The sequence below is a fragment of the Podarcis erhardii genome (assembly GCF_964252035.2).
Source record: "Podarcis erhardii genome assembly, chromosome: 1".
Lineage (NCBI taxonomy): Eukaryota > Metazoa > Chordata > Lepidosauria > Squamata > Lacertidae > Podarcis > Podarcis erhardii.
Window position 1 is genome coordinate 70,537,375 of NC_138497.1, and position 17,468 is coordinate 70,554,842.

At 44.9% G+C, this 17,468-nt stretch overlaps 1 protein-coding gene across 1 annotated transcript in view; it reads left to right on the forward strand.

The window, feature by feature from the left end:
- The first annotated feature begins 2,124 nt into the window (after positions 1-2,124).
- DENND2B (DENN domain containing 2B) overlaps positions 2,125-17,468 on the forward strand; it is a 142,230-nt gene continuing 126,886 nt past the window's right edge. The window contains exon 1 of the mRNA XM_081840386.1: positions 2,125-2,259. The gene's annotated coding sequence lies outside the window, so the exon portion shown is untranslated. The remainder of the gene's footprint in view (positions 2,260-17,468) is intronic.

Here is a 17,468-nt window from a genome sequence, read left to right on the forward strand (position 1 = left end):
CTTTTTAAAAGTGCCTAATCCATAGGACTACAGAGATGCCAGAAAGTTCTGCTTTGCCCTGCCCTGCATCTCTTCATTCTTCTGAAGAATGATCAAGAGATGCTTGGAGTCATACATAAAAAGTACACCTTTCAGGCACTGCAAATGTGGCACCAGCAGATTCCCACAGGATGCCCTCACCTCCCTGAAATTAGAATTGAAAGCTTCATTCTGTTGTAGCTAGTATTGTTGGCATCCATCTGTCTCAAGAGAAAATGGAGTGTGCCTCCAGAGGTGAAGTCAAACTGCTGCATTAGCAGCACCAATGTGACCTCCCAGGGTGCAAGCCTGGGCAGTGTGTATGGAGGTCCTGGGCTGCCCAGACAACAAGATCCCTCTCTCTGCTTCACTGATGTGGCCCAAAGGAACATTTGGCACCATCTTAGCTGCAGAAGTTGCTGGAAGGAGACATACAAGGCACTAGCCAACTGACTTAGAGACACCACTCCAGCTTTATGTAGGGTTTGCTCCTTAGCCTTTTATTCTCTCGAAGATATCCCACAAGAACAGTGGTGGTTTAGGATCAGAATTTTCCTTCTCCTAGATGGGCTACCTTCTCAGGTTGACAAGCCTCATCTACCCCTCACTTCCCTCTACAGCACATGCAGAAACTGCCTTCTTGACCACTAGACCCACTATTGGCCTCGTCTGCTCAATGTGGCAGAGCCTGTCTTCGCAGGCAGGGGAAGTCCTTAACTCACTGAGAGTTTGAGACCCATCAGCTATCCTCACCTGGTTTACCTGGGCAGTTGAAGACATTCTGGGGTGTGTGGCCTGTAACAAGCTGATAGCTTCTAGGAAATGAGAGCTGAGTGCAGGGTGGGAACCAAAGGTGGACAAGCTACCCCAAAAGAGCATGATTCGTCCCCCACCAGAGGTACTACCCTGCCCCTACCATACACCCAGTATAGCTAATATAATGTTTGATTTATTTATTAAAATTGTATCCTCCCTTCTACCCAAAGGAGCCCAGGAAGGCAAATAGGTTGCGGTGTGTTCTTGGTTGGGGTGGGTGTGTGGTATTCACAGCAGTTTTTCCTGATCTGCAAATGTGCCCCTGGGTCCAACAGGGTTGGTAGCCCTGAAGGCGGTGGATTCTCCTAAAGAGATATATTTTTAAGCAGAGGCTGGCTGACCACCTATCAGGGATGCTATTATTAACACAGCAGATTTCCTCCATCTCCTGGCGGGTGACAATAGATGACCTTGGAGGTCCCTCCAAAACTCTTAGGATCCGTTGATATGGAGCGACTTGGTCGTCAAATAACTGATCAGCCAAGAGCTTGCGGGGGGCGAGAGGGCGCCCGGCAGTGTGAACCGGAACTCGCGTTGGGGGGGGGGGAAAAATGAAGGAGAACCCGGCGTCTCCAAACGGTGAACGGCGAGCGAGGAAACTTAAACGCTGCCGGCGGCTCCAACGAGGGCTCCCCGCTTCCCCGTTTTCATGCATAGGAAGCGATCCACTTTTTTTCTCGTGATTGGAACCAGATGCTCCTCACCAGGGAGAGCTTTTCTTGCGATGGCCGCGCGGGGGGGGGGAAGGGTCAGGGCTGGATCGGGGGCCGGTCGCGAGTGGCTTCTCACGCTCTTTCGTTCGCCTCAGAGCAAGCCAGTGGTCAGCGCCACTCGTGACCCCCCCCCACGAGACCCCGTGAAAACCCAGTAAACAGACTCCTGCCACGAAGCTCGGGGGCTGGAGACCCCTTCCTCCCAGTCCCAGCTGGATCCTGTGAGCCAAGAGCGGAGAATAGTCCCCCGCCCCCCGTTTCCTTGGGATGAGAGTCTGAGGGAGAGAGGAAGTTGGGAAGCTAGCTCGCCGTGGTCTGGCGACGGCCGGGGCTTCCCGCTCTGGGCCGCCCGCCGCCGCCCCCTCGGCCGTCGTGGGCTAAGGCGGGCTGCGGCAGAAGCCCTCTCGCCCCAGGGAGCCGCTTTCGTTGCCGGCCGCCGGGTTACTGGTTCCTATCAATCTCCCGCACTGGCCCTCGCTGTCTCCACTTCCTGTCTTGGCATATTTCTCTGTCTCGCCCTCCCCTCCCCCCGCGCCTTTCCAGATTCTCTTTTAGGAAAAAAAAAAAGCGAGGGAGGTTGAGGGGGGGGGGCAGAAGAGAGAGAGAGTTGCATCTGGCCAAGCGAAGAGATCAGAACTGGAGGCGATCTCCGGCGAGCTGCAACAGCTGGACTCGGCATCTGCACTTCTTCCAGCGCAGGGCAGCAGCCCAGGTAAGGGAGAAGGAGAGACGCCGGGCTCCGGCTGGCGGGGCGGCCCGAGAGGGTCTCTCTCGTTTCCTACACGCGGGAGAGCCCAGGAGGCGATTGCAGTTGCCATCTGGAAGGCTTCGGGTTTCGCTTTTCCCAGGGGATGGGGAGGGGAGAAGCTTCTTCGGCGGCGCTCTTCTCTGCTCCTCAGGGAAAGGGCTGCCTGCCTCTCTGTGGCTGAGACCGCGTCTGAACGGGGCGAGCGCCCGGCACTTCTCTGGGAAGAACAATGGATTCACCTCGGCGCGAAGGGAAGAGGAGGGAGGCCGGGCAGGCGAGTCCCCCCCGGAGATCCACGTTTGGGTCTTCCTTGCATGCGACCCGGGGCTCGGACTTTGCTTGTTTGCTCGTAATGTTCGGGTTGTTTCGGGGTATTTTCTAGCTCTTTGCTTGGAGGGGGTTCAGGGCAACTTCGAGATGAGGAAGGAGGGAGCGTATTCTTTCTCCCCTTCCCATAAATCGACTTGCACTGCCCGGTTTAGGAGGATAGGTGGCGCTTACGCACCGTGGTCACCCGTTTTGCCAGCTGTTCCTCACCGATAACAGGTCTGGGAAGAAAACTAAAAAAAAAGATTCTTTTGATTCCTGGGATCTGTCTATAAATGTTATTGAAATCTGGACCCATCCGCTATTATTTAGTCAGAGTACTGACACCCAAACGACATACCACAAAAGACAGCATTGCTGTATATTGAATTTTACAAACAAATGGCAACGCAGCTCCTTCCTTCCTTCCTTCCTTCTCTTCCTCCCTCCCTGTTTCCCTCCACCTCCTCCTCAGTCTAGGATGGTTAGCCACGGATAATAGTTAGAAAATGGATATTTGGATACAAAGGGACATTGCCAGCCATGGTGTAACACTGACATACTGAATTTGGCTAACTTGTCCTGTTCCCCATCCTTGTTTTGTTCTGGGATTTCTGCTTCCTATCTCAGTATAATGCGATACAATATAATGAAAATCTGCCTCTCCATGGAGTGCTGTGTCTGGACTCTGGAGGTAACTTAGTGCTATGTACTAAGCTGAAAGTAAAAGGGCTTCTGCTCCCAGCTCCAAACCACCGGCATCAGATGGAAACGAAAAGTTCATCAAGTCTTCTTTATTCTTACCACAAAGTTCCAAACCCTAACTTTCAGCCCTCCTACAGAGATGGATGGTGGGAAGCCAGCAGGGCATAGTGGTTTAAAGTGTTGAACTTGGACCTGAGAGACCAGGGTTCAAATCTCCACTCAGCCATGAAGCTCTCTGGTGACCTTGGGGCAGTCAGTTCCTAACAGGGCTATTGTGAGAAAAACATGGGGAGGCGGAAAACCATGCATGGCGCCTTGAACTCCTTGAAGGAAAGGTGAATAATATTAGCAGAGGCCACAACTAATTCCTCTTCCTGTTCTTTAATTCATGCAGCTATAACTTGAGCTGAGGATGCAGTCCTCCTATGCATTCTTACTTGAAAGCAAGTTCTACTGAACGCAGTGAACTGTACTTCTGACTGCTCTGCTTTAAATCTTGTATCTCCTGGGGAAGCAGCCTCTTGGACCTGGAAAAGTTGTGTCTCTGTAGAGTGGATTAGGGGTGGGTGGGTTGGGAACAACTTTTATAGGTGGTGTGAGTGGGAAATCAGACGTCTGGCAGAGGCGAAGCAACCTGCTCTGGTACCTGGAGCGGTACTCATCCCAGGGGGCGTGGTGCGCATCCCAGGGGGTGCGTGGTGATCGACCTTTTGTCACCCTCCCTTTGGAATGGCACCTGGGTCAGACTGCCCCCCGCCTCCCTCAAAACGCCTCTGATGTCCGGATCTGAGTCTGGGCTGTAACTAAGTGCTTGTCTTGCTTAGTCAAGGGAGCAATGAGGTCACACACAAGCCAGAAGAATAACTGCAAGTTGTTACAAATCCCTTTGGTCCTATTCTATCACTGAAATGCACTTTTAGATACAGTGTTTCAGTATATCGGCTCATGTCCTGGATATAATGATGACAGTAACTATATTTGAATGAACACAGCACATACTTAACTATGCATATATATTCTTCATTCTGCCTAGTTCATAATGATCTCCCCCATAAGAGCAACTCTTTCCTTAGTGGAAGAAAATAAGAATTGTTAAGTGAAATAGTACCAGATTTTCCCTGGGATCCTAAAAGCTACTTAGGGTAGTGTTCAGGTCTTGAACTTGCCTAGTGAGATACTTGTGTCTCCCCTGACTCTTGAACCTGCAGATTCACATGATACATAAAACATTGATTTTAAGCCAAGAAATGATGGGTTGCTTAAGGTCACCTAGCAAATTTGGGGTTGGGGTGAGATTTGAATTGGCAGTGTTGATCTCAGCTCATTCAGGTGCTGTTTAACATCATTTAACCATCACCATGGTTTGTATTAGTTACAGATGGGTAGCCGTGTTGGTCTGCCATAGTCAAAACAAAATAAAAAAATTCCTTCCAGTAGCACGTTAAAGACCAACTAAGTTAGTTCTAGGTATGAGCTTTCGTGTGGTATCTGAAGAAGTGTGCATGCACACAAAAGCTCATACCTAGAACTAACTTAGTTGGTCTTTAAGGTGCTACTGGAAGGAATTTTTTTACATGGTTTGTATTGTGCTACAGAATAATAAAGGCACATGGGGGGAGTGTTCTTTTTTGAATAGTATATAAAGAGTTTGTTGAGTGTTCTAATCTGCATTTGTATTATGTGAACAACTCATGGCAATTATTTCAGAATATAAGATGTGGATTAAAACAGAATTGTGAAAACATTCTGTGATGAACAGGCCTTGGATCATCCTGGCTACCCAGCAACCTTTGAAAGCCGATCAGAGGAGAGAGAGAGGAAGGAGTTTTTAAGTGAGGAAGCTTACAATTTAACAGTCAGAGAGGGACTTTCTTTCAGTGTGGGCAGAGTGGGTCTCTTACTGTCTGAGTGGTTTCAGATAGGGATTATTTATCAGTGAGGATCTATAGGGACTAACTGTCAGGAGGGAGAATTTGGGTTTGGACTGTGTGAGTGGGGTTAGCTAGGCCAGGTAAGGGCAACCTGGTTTGATTCTAAACTTCTCCTGGGTTAATAACAGGAGATTTTTTATCTATTAAGCACACTCATAAAATTGGTCATGCTACCCAATACCTGTTTTAAGTTTTAAGTGCAGCTGTCTGTCACATTTTCCCTCAAAGCAGAGGTGGGAAACATATGACCATCTAGGTGCTGATCCCATCAACCTCAGCCAACATGGCCAATGGTCAGGGATGATGGGAGTTGTGTCCTAGCAACACCCTGGAGGGCTGCAGGTTAGCTACCCCTTCCTTAAACAAATAGTAACGTAGGAAACAGCTTTATACCAAATCAAACCATTGACCCATCTAGCTCAGTATGGTCTACATTGACTGGGAACAGCTCTCGAATGTATCGAGCAGAAGTTGTTTCCAGACTTACCTGGAGATGTCAGGGACTAAACCTAGTAGTAGAGCATGTGCTCTGCTACTGAGCTATAGCCCTCCATAGATATGGGAAAAATATTACCACTTCTTTTTCCTTGTTAGGATGAATTAACATTTTAAAAACAAGGTAAATTGGATCAAGACCAAGTATCTGTAAAATGTGGAGTGTTGTGTCAATCTGCCTATATGTCTCTGATTTTTCTTGCCTAGTTTTATGTAGGAATGAATAAATCCGATAATACCAATAGCCAGCATCTGATATTTAATCCAGTTTAATTCAGAACAAAAATGTGATAATCTCTATCCTTCCCAGATTTCATAATTTGTATTTATTTCCCTATTGTTGTGCTTTGCTTCATTTTAACCAATGTCTAATCCTCTTTTTGTTACATCTCACCTACTCTGCCCGCCATTCCATGAATAACATACCTTGTGGATGGCCTCAAATTCTTACAGCATATTTACTCATAGGTAGGGTAGCTAGGTGCAAAAGAGAACTGTGTTTCTGCACCTGTGGTAGTTGTGTAGGAGACCTGTGCAAAATTCCCTCTTCTACACAACTAGTAAAGTTGGTGGAGCCCTGTCCTCATTTGCACTTGGCCACCCTGCTAAGAAATGCATCCCATTGTAGTACATGGGGATCACTCCCAGTTAAGTGAGTTTAGGAGTGCACTGCTAATGTCCCTCCTACTAAAGCAAATCAGCACTGTGTGTGGTTTTGTGGTGAAGCCGTTCCCACTGCAGAGCAGCTCAGCTATTAAGCAAAACAAGAGCACAGTGGCTTGAGCACAGCATCCTGCTATAATTTGTGTTTCTCTGGATCAGGACCAGTAACTAAAAGTGAAGTGATTGGTCATACATATAAATAATAATAATAATAATAATAATAATAATAATAATAATAATAATAATAATTAATATTACCCCTGAAGTGAAAGCTAAGATATGTGATAGACTAAAGTTCCTACTTAGGTCAAAGTTACAAATAATAGGTTTTGCCATATCAAGCTAGGGTTTCTTAGTTATTATTTTATGCAGTTGTAAAAAGGCATATTTATGTCAGCTGTGTCAATTAACCTGATTTACTCTCTGAATACGGTAACAGGAATGACTAATGGAACAGGAAATGCCATCTGTCTTAACTTGCATATATTGTCTTGCCTTCTGAGAGTCCTGTTAGCTCCCCTTTCATTTGTGTACACATGATTTAGCATATACAAAGGCACCACTGCACTGATTTCTGAGAAGGAAGGGATTTTTTATTGGGTCAACTTGGGTTGAGAAACTATGCACTTTTTGAACTAATGGAACACTTCATCTCTGTGTACACTCCATACCTTTCCCCCAAAGTATCTGGGGAACTGTAGTTTACCCCTCACAGAGATACAGGAACTGCTGAGTTGTTAAACTACAGGAAGGGTGAAATTAGTATTCTGTGGGTCAAGCAGTGACAACATAAACAATGCCCATTTTCCTTCGCATTGCCTTCCACTTCCTTTTGGATGCTTAGTGGAAGTTTTGGGGGAAAGTTCATTCTGGTTCTTCTCAATCATTGCTTTTGAATCAGTGTGACCATAAGTGACAACCATTCTCTGGAATTAGAGGAGTGACATCAATGTGATTTCAGCACGATCCTTATGTGAATCATGCACACACACAAAATTCTATAACATGGAAAGCTGAATTGCTAGAAGCAAACTAATGTCACAACCAGACTGTGTGTTACACACGTAGATGGGGAGTAGATTTGATAATACAGTATATATAGATCTGCAGCTGAAATTAGGTCTCCTTACTTTTTTTTTTTGCCCACATTGGACCAAGTGGGTTTTGGCTGACCAATTAAGGCAGCAAGCACAAATTATTCGTACTTTTTTTTTTTTTGGTAAAAGTGCATCCTCTTTCTTTGCTTGGTATAATAATGGGTAATGATAGAGTTAAACATTGTTTCCATTTATTATGGGTTGGAGTTTAGATTGCACCCTTTAGTTTGTGGTAGTGTGCTAACATGTTTCTCAGTGAGCGATCTTTTGTTCTGGGCCTACGAAATGAGTAACCCTGTTAGTAAGAATTTAGCAGGTTGCCTTTGTGTTAGCAATTTGGCTATGGAAAAATTCAGGAAAATTAATTCCAAATATTTGCATTCTCTCCTTTACCTCAGTTGCTCATATTGTAAACACCCACTGGAATGTTAAACTTCAGTAAAGGTCTTTGCTTCAAAGGAGCCTCTCAGACCTTGGGAGGAATGTTTGAATTTTTCACTACTCTGCTACCTACTGAGAATATGAAGTGTCATTTAATTCAGTACAGTTTACTTCAAAGTAAGCATTCATAGGCTTGGGCTGCAAGATGCCTTTTCATGCAGCAATATATTTTAAAATGATAGTTGCTGTGGAAGGTCACAAGCCTAGATAAACAAGGCCAAAATGGAATGAGGAGTGAGGATTTTATAGGCAAAGCTGTTTCTAACCAGTTTTTTACAGCAGGAAGTTTCACCATTGTTACTTTCTCTGTTTCACATTGTTGCTTCTGTGGGAGAACAAATAGTTTCTTAAGAAGGAATAGAAAGTTCTGATCAGCACGATTCTTTGCTTTCAATTGTTTCAAAAGTGAACTGAAATGATAGTAATAATAGCAGCTATGCCACATGTTTTTTTCCATATTCATGCAATAAACTTGGATAACAATGTAGATTCTGCAATTGTCCTTCAAGGGCTGTTCTGGTGAAACATCACAAATGGGTTCTGGAGCAGTTGCTATTGTGTCATCTCTTCCTAGTGTGGGACTGCAGCTTGCTGCTGGATTTTCATTTCTTTTCCTCTTTGCTAAATTGTACAAGAGCTGTGGATGCCTGGGGAAAATGCAGGGTTATGGTATTTCCTGTGCTCCTTTTTCTAGAAGTATTATCAAAACTTTCTCCATTAGTGCTGAGAGGGGCGATGCATAGTGTGTGCTGGATTAGCCATGAATCGCTGATTCCTCCTTTAGCCAAGGCCATGTTGGAAAGAGTGAAGCCTGTGTGCAGATCATATGGTGAACGACATGTGATTTGTTTGCTGCATATACATGGCTCCCAGTTGCATACAGAGACAGCTAAATCCTTGTATGCCTGACATAATTTACATGTGTTACTTGGAAGCCCCTTCCATGTGCGAAATGTGGAACCTGTGGCCCTGAGTTTGCTGAATAAATCCAAAAAGTGCAAAGTTGATCTCATAGCTGCAGATCACCCTTACAGAGAGAGAGTCTTTGTCCACTCCTGTTCCACAGAGTCAATGTGGTGTCATCTGGATGCTGTCAGACTATGACTCCCATAATCCCTTACTTTGAGGAATGCCAGTTGAGGCTGATGGGAGTTGGAGCCCAACAACCTCTGGAAGGTGCTATGCTGGCTACCCTTAATACTAAGATCCTAGGAATACCAGGCAAGTAAGTATGTTTTACCATTGCTTCTCAAAGTTAAAGGTTAGCATCACAAGCCATTCTTCAGGTGTTCTAAACCCAATTTGATAGCTGTAGGGTAAATTGCCAATTGGAAATCAAGTGTTGTTATTTCTGTTATTATTAATTGGAAATTGAGTGTTAAATCCTACTCCGCAGAAGAGATGAAGTAATAAATCCAATAATTATTGGCCAGTAAGTTTCCACAATGCTAACTGACTTCCAGAATTAGAAGGAGTTAGGTAGCAAGAAATGACTGGGTGGGGGATAGGAATGTGAAATTAAGAGAGTCTCCAAAATTAAATGATAAGAGGTTTTCAGAAATCTAATAGTAGGCTGTATCCAACACAGCAAGTCCAGAAGCAGCACAGAGGAGATCAGTGCTATATTTGTAATGGGGAGGGGAAAGAAAAATGACATCATATCCAAAAGAGATCCCCAGAGAGACTTGTTTTAAAGATGACTTCCTTATGTACTGAACTAAGCTCATTGCATCTCTGCACGTTTTACTGAGTCTGGCAGGGGCTAAAAATCAGATTAATGGAACAGCGCAAAAGTAAACACAGATAAATGTTTATACCAGAAATCATATTTCTGAAGTTAATAATAGAATTAATGAGAGTAATGCTAAAATAGATACAGTATCGGCTAAGTGGTTGGAGGAGCTGTCAGAGAGGAAAAGGGGGATCATGGCATTATATATGTCCTGAATGCAGACAGAGGGTAGGCATAACCTGCTACAGATGTGTGCCTGTTCAAGTAATAGTATCTGTAGTAGGTATGTGTCTACCACGCTGCAACATTTTGTGGCAGACCTCACATATAGCTATCTAAATGTGATTTTTCAGCCTTCCGTTGGTATGTCCAAAATGCAGTGCAAGGCCAGGTTTCTATTTTCAGACATTCACAAAATTCACCTGAGCTTATCAGCATTTACACACAAATATACCACTTTAAAGCCACCCCTCCAAGCAAAGAATCCTAGGAACAGTAGCTAAGGATGCTAGGGATTGTAGTCTTTTGAGAGGGCAACTACTGTTCCTAGGATTCTTGCGAGGGACTCCATGCGCTTCAAATGTGCTTCAGGTGTATGGTGTTGTCAGGGACGCAGCGGGAGCGCAGGGAGGGGAGGAGATGGAGAGCGAGGGGGAGCAATCCGAGGGCAGCGTAGGAGAAGATGACAGTAGCCCGAGAGATTCCATGAGCCTCTCCAGCGAATCGGAAGATTTACAGAAGGGGGCACCGATGGCCAGGGCAAGGGGGGCCCCAAGGGGGACACCCCAGAAGCAAGGGGCCAGCGGGGACTCCCAGAGCAGCAGTTGGAAATCAGGACCAGCTTCCCCACCAGAGCGTAGTGGGGGGGAAGAGTCCCAGGTATCAGGGCCAGCGTATTCACCACCAGCGAGAGAAGATGAGTCAGGGTTGACCACGCCTCCATCGGAGAGCGAGGGAACGGTCAAGAGGAAGGTTGCCGGCTGTGCGCGCGCACCAAGTTCAAATGTACAGGCGAGCAGCACAGCAGGTAGCCCGGATAGGGAACCAGGTCCTAAAGCCCGCCGGAAGGAGGGGCAAGAATCAGGGGGGTCAGCGTCAGAAGAGTCCAGAAAGGATGAAACCCCAGCGGGCAGGAGGGCCCAGAGGAGGAAGGAGCTAAGGAAGAGGTGGAGCAAGGCTAGAGTCTTAAACTGGTGTGGAAGGGGCGGAGATTCAGACGGAACTTCGCCGGTCTAGACTTTAAGACGTAGAGCGGCACGCTGCGGCTTTGAAATGGAAACTGAACTTCAATAAAGACTTTTGTACATAACTACAGCCGGGCGTTGGTCCTTTGTGAGCTGGGACCTAGGGGCGGCTCTGACAGGTGTGTACACAGCTTTAGGTGGCTAGGGTAGGGGATAGAGAATACACTTGCTTTGATACTCATTGCTGGACAGACTGATGTATTTGGTGTTCAAAATTCTACAGGCGCCAGGCACATTTTGCAACTGGTGCAGGTCCAGTTGTGACCATGTGGATGTCAAGCTGGCGACTTACATCTCCAGCTGTTTGGCCCCTCCAGCTTTCTTAAGCAGGTAAGCAGGTAAAGGTAAAAGGACCCCTGACCATTAGGCCCAGCCATGACTGACTCTGGGGTTGCGGCGCTCATCTCACTTTATTGGCCGAGGGAGCCAGTGTACAGCTTCCACGTCATATGGCCAGCATGATTAAGCCGCTTCTGGCGAACCAGAGCAGCGCACGGAAACGCTGTTTACCTTCCTGCTGGAGTGGTACCTATTTATCTACTTGCACTTGGACGTGCTTTTGAACTGCTAGGTTGGCAGGAGCTGGGACCGAGCAACGGGAGCTCACCACGTCGCGGGGATTTGAACCACCGACCTTCTGATCGGCAAGTCCTAGGCTCTGTGGTTTAACCCACAGCACCACCTGCACCCCTATTTATTGCATTTCTATCCCACCTTTTTCTCCAAGGTGTACATGGTTCACCCCCCTCCTCAATTAATCCATAAAACAACCCTGTGAGTTGGTTAAGGGGCTGTGACTGGCCCAAGGTCACCCAGTGAGCTTCATGACTGTGTGAGGATTTGAACCCTGAACTCCCAGGTCTTAGACTGACACTCTAACCACTACACCAGACTGGCTTCCTAGAGTACTTCTGCTAAGGGTCAGCTATATAAATTAAGTAGGTAAATAAATAAGGGGAAAACAAAATGACACTCAGAGAAGGATCTGAAATATTTTCCTTGAAGCTTGAATTTGTTTTATTCTGGATTGGCTGGTTTGTTGTTTTAATGTGTTGTAAATATAATGTGTTTAAAATATAAAGCGGTATAGAAATGAAATTAACAACAACAAATCTCACTGAGGGGTGAGAATAGCACATAGACATTCTGTTGTGGTTACCATAACCTAGGTTTAAGGTGCCATTTGGTGATATGTATATATATATATATATATATATATATATATATATATATATATATATATAGTTTCTAATGCTGGATGTGTGCGTTTCAGGATTTCTTTCTCTGTGTGAGTAGTAGAGGTGGTTGGTGGGTTCATTTTAAATCATGCCAGATTTATAAGCATTTTCTGCTATACTTTGGCAGATTCCCTGAATCTGGCACGCAGCACTGTCTAGCCTGATATTCACTTTCCAGCTAATGCTCTGCATTCTTCTACCAGTATGGAAACATTCTATATACAGAGCCATGTTTGGCTGAACTTGTAAATAAGTTGGGATGTAGGTGGCGGAACTACAGAGAGCTGTGTGAGGATATACTTTTATAGCAATTCAAATGTATGCATGTGGGGGGCGGGGAGATGCCCACGCATGGTAAGTTAAGAATGTGATGGCTTTGCAGTATCACCACATTCAACTGCCACTGACTTCTTGAATCAGTCTTAGTAGATACGCCTGCTCAGGTTGAGATAATGAAGACTGCAATGTGCATTTCTTCCTTTCTACAAAGAGGTGTGCCACGGCTCAAGCGTGCCTGAGAGACGTGCCATCTACATCACAGTCTTTATTCCTTACCCCTAAATATGTAGAAACTGGTGATGGTTGTTTAGGAAAAAAGGTGCTCTGCACATGCTCAGAGGCACTTTCCTGTTTTATTACCTCACCTATTCCTGGGCTCTTCACTTTAGAGTGAGAATGGATTCTGTGGGCTGAGCCCTGCCTGCTTGTATACAAATGAGAAAGAGTCAAACCAGTGGCCCACCTTACATTCTTCAGCCAGCAGGTCTTATATGTGAAATGTGATGGGAAATGTGGGCCTCTTCCTCTCGAACGTTTCAGTTTCTTCTGCAGGATGGCTGTCATTACTTGCTGACAAGCTCTGTATGCAGCTGGGGGGCATCTGGGTTATCAGGGTAGAGACCACCATGAAGGGAATGTGATTTGTACTGTGCAGCTACTGCAGAATAATGATGGTAGCCCAGTCGCCTGCTCAGTCTCCCATTCAGCAGTTCCTTTGTTATGCTCAGTGACATTAAACACCTTTTCAAAAACAAAAACAAAAGCACCACCTCTGCACTTTTAAAAACTTTCTTTCAAGGAAAATTTATTTCCAGAATACTTAATATCCTGTTAAAGTGTTCTTAGGTTTACTCAAGTTACCTGCTTGAGCCTCAAGTGTCATCTTGTAGATTTTGTTAAGAAGGATTGATCCAAAGTAAATCAAAATAATCCCTTGGAAGTTTCAGCTGGGCCTTGAAGACCCACATCTTTTAGTAGCTGATGTAAACTGGGCCTCAGAATTGGTGGTGTGATTTATTTACAATTGGTTTAGGGCTGGTTGTTGTTTTTGTGCTAGTTTTTTAGAAAGCATTACAAACTGTGGTTGTTTTAAATGTATATTGTAGTACTGGTTGACACTGTAATAGTTGATAGTGTTTGTTAACTGTTATCACTTTGTGAATAATTTTTGTTTAGAAAGTGGTTTATAAAAGTTTCAAATAAATAAGACATACATAAATAGGAGTCTTATAAGAACTTTTAAAGGTCACATGCAGTGTATGTTTAATGTTGCTGTGAAGCTCTTTCACAACATCTGAAAAAAGTAATCTATGAGTAGATGATTCATTCCAAGCTGAGAACCACAGTGAAAATGTATCACCAGCCAGAGGCCATTAATAAGAATAGCCCTAGTGCAGATGTTTTCAACCTTTTTGAGTCCATGGTTCCCTAGACCAACTACATTCTTTCTGTGGCACTCCTGTGGGGCTTAGGAGTCCAGTAATGTCATCCCTTGCCTGCAGCGCTGGCAGCCTCTCACCCTCTTTCGAACACCCTCCCTTGTGAAGTGTTCTCACAGCCTCCTCTCCTCTCCCCTTGGGAGTCCTTTGAGTAGCTGCTGCTGCTGCTGTCACTGGTCTCTGAGCTGCCTCAGCCCAAAGAGAAGTGAAGCTTATAGCCAGGGCTGTTGCACTAAACATCTGTGCAACCCTTTGGGAGGCAGAGATGCAAGAAGGCATCAGAGAAAGAAAGAGGGACAGAGGCCAGTGTTGCCTGCAGCACCCCTGACCATCATTCAAGGCACCCCAGAGTGCCATGGCACACTGGTTGAAAACCACTGCCCTGGTGGATTAGGCCAAAGGCCCATCTGGTCCTGTATCCTGTTCTCACAATGGCCAACCAGATGCCTATGGGAAACCTGCAACTGGTATTCAGAGGCATAGTGCCTCTGACACTGGAGCCATCATGACTTAGCCTCTATGAATTTATCTAAACTGCCTTTAAAACCACCTTGTGCATTTCTCCATCATTCTCCTGATTTTTGGAGGAAGTGGGCTTGTTTTGCAAGTGCTCCAAATGAACTTTAATCGTGCAACCTGAATTTAACTGAAAATAGTGACAGTCTGGAAGTGTCCAAAGTTCCATTGAAATACAGTCATATCTCCTGTTACGTTTGCTTCAGGTTGAGTGTTTTCAGGTTGCGTCCCACGGCGACCTAGAAGTACTGGAATGGGTTACTTCCAGGTTTTGCTGCTTGCGCATGCACAGACGTGCAAAATGACGTCACGTGCATGTGCAGAAGCAACGAAGCGTGACCCACGCATGTGCAGACATGGGTTGTGTTCTTTTCAGGTTGCGAACGGGCCTTCAGAACGGATCCCGTTCGCAACCAGAGGTACCACTGTAAGTGGCTTACATCTGAATAAACATCATAGAACCAGACTGTATGTCTCTATTGTAGTTTCCCCACACTCCCTATTTAGTGAAAATCATACTGTAATTGAAATTCTTTCAAAAAGGATAACGGAGTTGTGTCAAATAGCTTCAATGGATGTTACAAATTCTTGCAATTTGGTGCCAGCGTTTCAATCACAGTGGTCATATGGTTTGGGCATTTGACTTCATCACTGAAATTTGTGGGTTTCGAGCCTCATTTCACTGAACTCTATATGATTTCACGAACTCTTGGATTCGGAAAGTCAAAAGGAGTGGTTACATATGGTGCTACTCATATTGTTGTCTAATGTAACAGAGGTCATAGAAACTAATACATCTTGGCCACACCAGTCCCAAGAGACAAAATGGTTTGAGACAGACTATCAAGGTATGAAATATGGACAATTTTTGAATCCACTTAATGTATGAAAAATAAGACTTGGCAAATGCTCCAGCTTAATAAAATATGTATGGGCATGAAACTGGCAGGCAGTTACTATTTACTGCTTCTTCTCCCTCCAATGTGGCCCTGACTGCTCATTCTGTTCCCTGTTCTAGTACTTTGGGGATAATGAAAATGGCAGGCATGGCTGGAACTTCACTGTGCACCTGACCTCTATGAAAGCCATTTCAAAAAAGGCAAGTTGTGGCAACCGGTGTCAGCCCTGGTATTCCCATGTTGGGTGTTGATGCTGGGCCCCATCATTCGCCACTATCTCTGGCAATCATCCCCCCCCCCGCTCCACCTCCAATGTAGCCTCCAAAGCCTGGACCTCATGAGACCACCGTTCTCAGTGTGAGCTTCCCTTCACAACTGAATTGAAATTATGCATGGTGTGAGAAAGTGTGCCATATTTAAAGTGATTCTGGTGAGGTGAATTCTTTCAGGCCTTTTTAGATCGACAGGACAGGACTCAGAGTGCTGGATGGCTTAAACATAATGATCTAAGATTCTAAGAATATTGTCTTCTGATACCATGAGTAATGTGGTGTATAGCTGGGACTGAATCACAACCCTTTCAACCAAGAAGATAAGTTGCTCCAAGTGCCCGTCTGCAAGTGCTTCAGTTCCAATGAAGTCAGGATAGTCATGCTTCTTCAGCACAATTCTTTACATGTCCACTCAGAAATAAGTCCCATTGAGGTCAGTGGGGCATATTACCTGGCAACTGATTATAGGACTTGCAGCCTTAAAATGCAAAGTTCCATGTACAGTGGTACCTCGGGTTACATACGCTTCAGATTACATACACTTCAGGTTACAGACTCCGCTAACCCAGAAATAGTACCTCGGGTTAAGAACTTTGCTTCAGGATGAGAACAGAAATCGTGCTCCGGCGGCGTGGCAGCAGCAGGAGGCCCCATTAGCTAAAGTGGTGCTTCAGGTTAAGAACAGTTTCAGCTTAAGAACGGACCTCCAGAACGAATTAAGTACTTAACCCGAGGTACCACTGTAATGTTGTTATCTTACAGATAAGGAACCACATCTGAGTGGGAAAGTACTCTATTCATGCTTGAGTCCTATAAAGAGAAACCATATCTGTCTGCTGTATCATGTACCCAGGAAGCCTATAGGAAGTGGAAAAATGCAATCGGGAAATCTGAATGCTCCAATATTGGCTCTTGGTCGACTAAGGTCAGATCAATCTAGTCTGCTGACTGCATCTACCACTTCGTGTAAGTTAGACATGTGGTTTACCAAGAAAGCAGTAGAGTTGGCAGACAGTGTGTTTTATTACATTGGTTTCAGACAGTAACTTTATACTGTTCTTTTGTAATGAAAACTTACTTCAGTTTACTTTATTTATAAAACCTTTTGCCTCGCTGCCCCTGACACTGAAGGTGATTTTATCTAATGAAACAAATCATATAGATTTTAGAACAGTCCAGAGTACAACAGAAATCTTAAGGAGACAAAACAGAAGCAGAAATGGAACGAGAAAGCAGAAGGATCTCTGGAAGAAAAGCTGCAAGATTAAAACACGTGGGGGGCAATAAGTAAATTATAATGGCAAGCCCCCCGTCTCAAATGTTTAGGATATGGAGGAAATAAGTGGCAGCGTGTTTGCATCTGTGCGTGTGTACATAAATACTTTTCCTCCTCCTGTTAACCCGCTCTTTACCTTCCCTGAGTTCAAGCTTTGTGAAGTTATTAGGGAAATGTGGGGTAGCATCTAAATGATGATGGGTTTTTGGTAAATGAGATATAGATAATAGTAGCATATATTCTGTGCTGTCTTTGTGCCCGCTGCTTTTAATGCAGGAAAATGAAATCCAAACCCCGGGACTCATAAATGCACAACATTTTCCCAGGAGGAAAAATGCTGTATACCGCAAAATGTTTCTGAGAGAGAGGGAGAGAAAGTGGGTAATAAACAGGCCAATAAAAGTAGTCTGGGGAAAATTAGTTGCCATATCTTGCTAGTCTTTCTGCTTTTGCCATTGAGAAACCTGACCTACTGATAGTTTTGTGCCGTATGCTTAGTAGCAGTTAGTGACGTGAAATAAGAATGAAGATTTGTTCCACTGTTAATATTTTCCAGGATACACTGCCAGGCTGTGGATAATTATCCTTCCTTTAAGCACATGAAACTGCAATTCTGAGATAAACACTTCAGATTAATGCT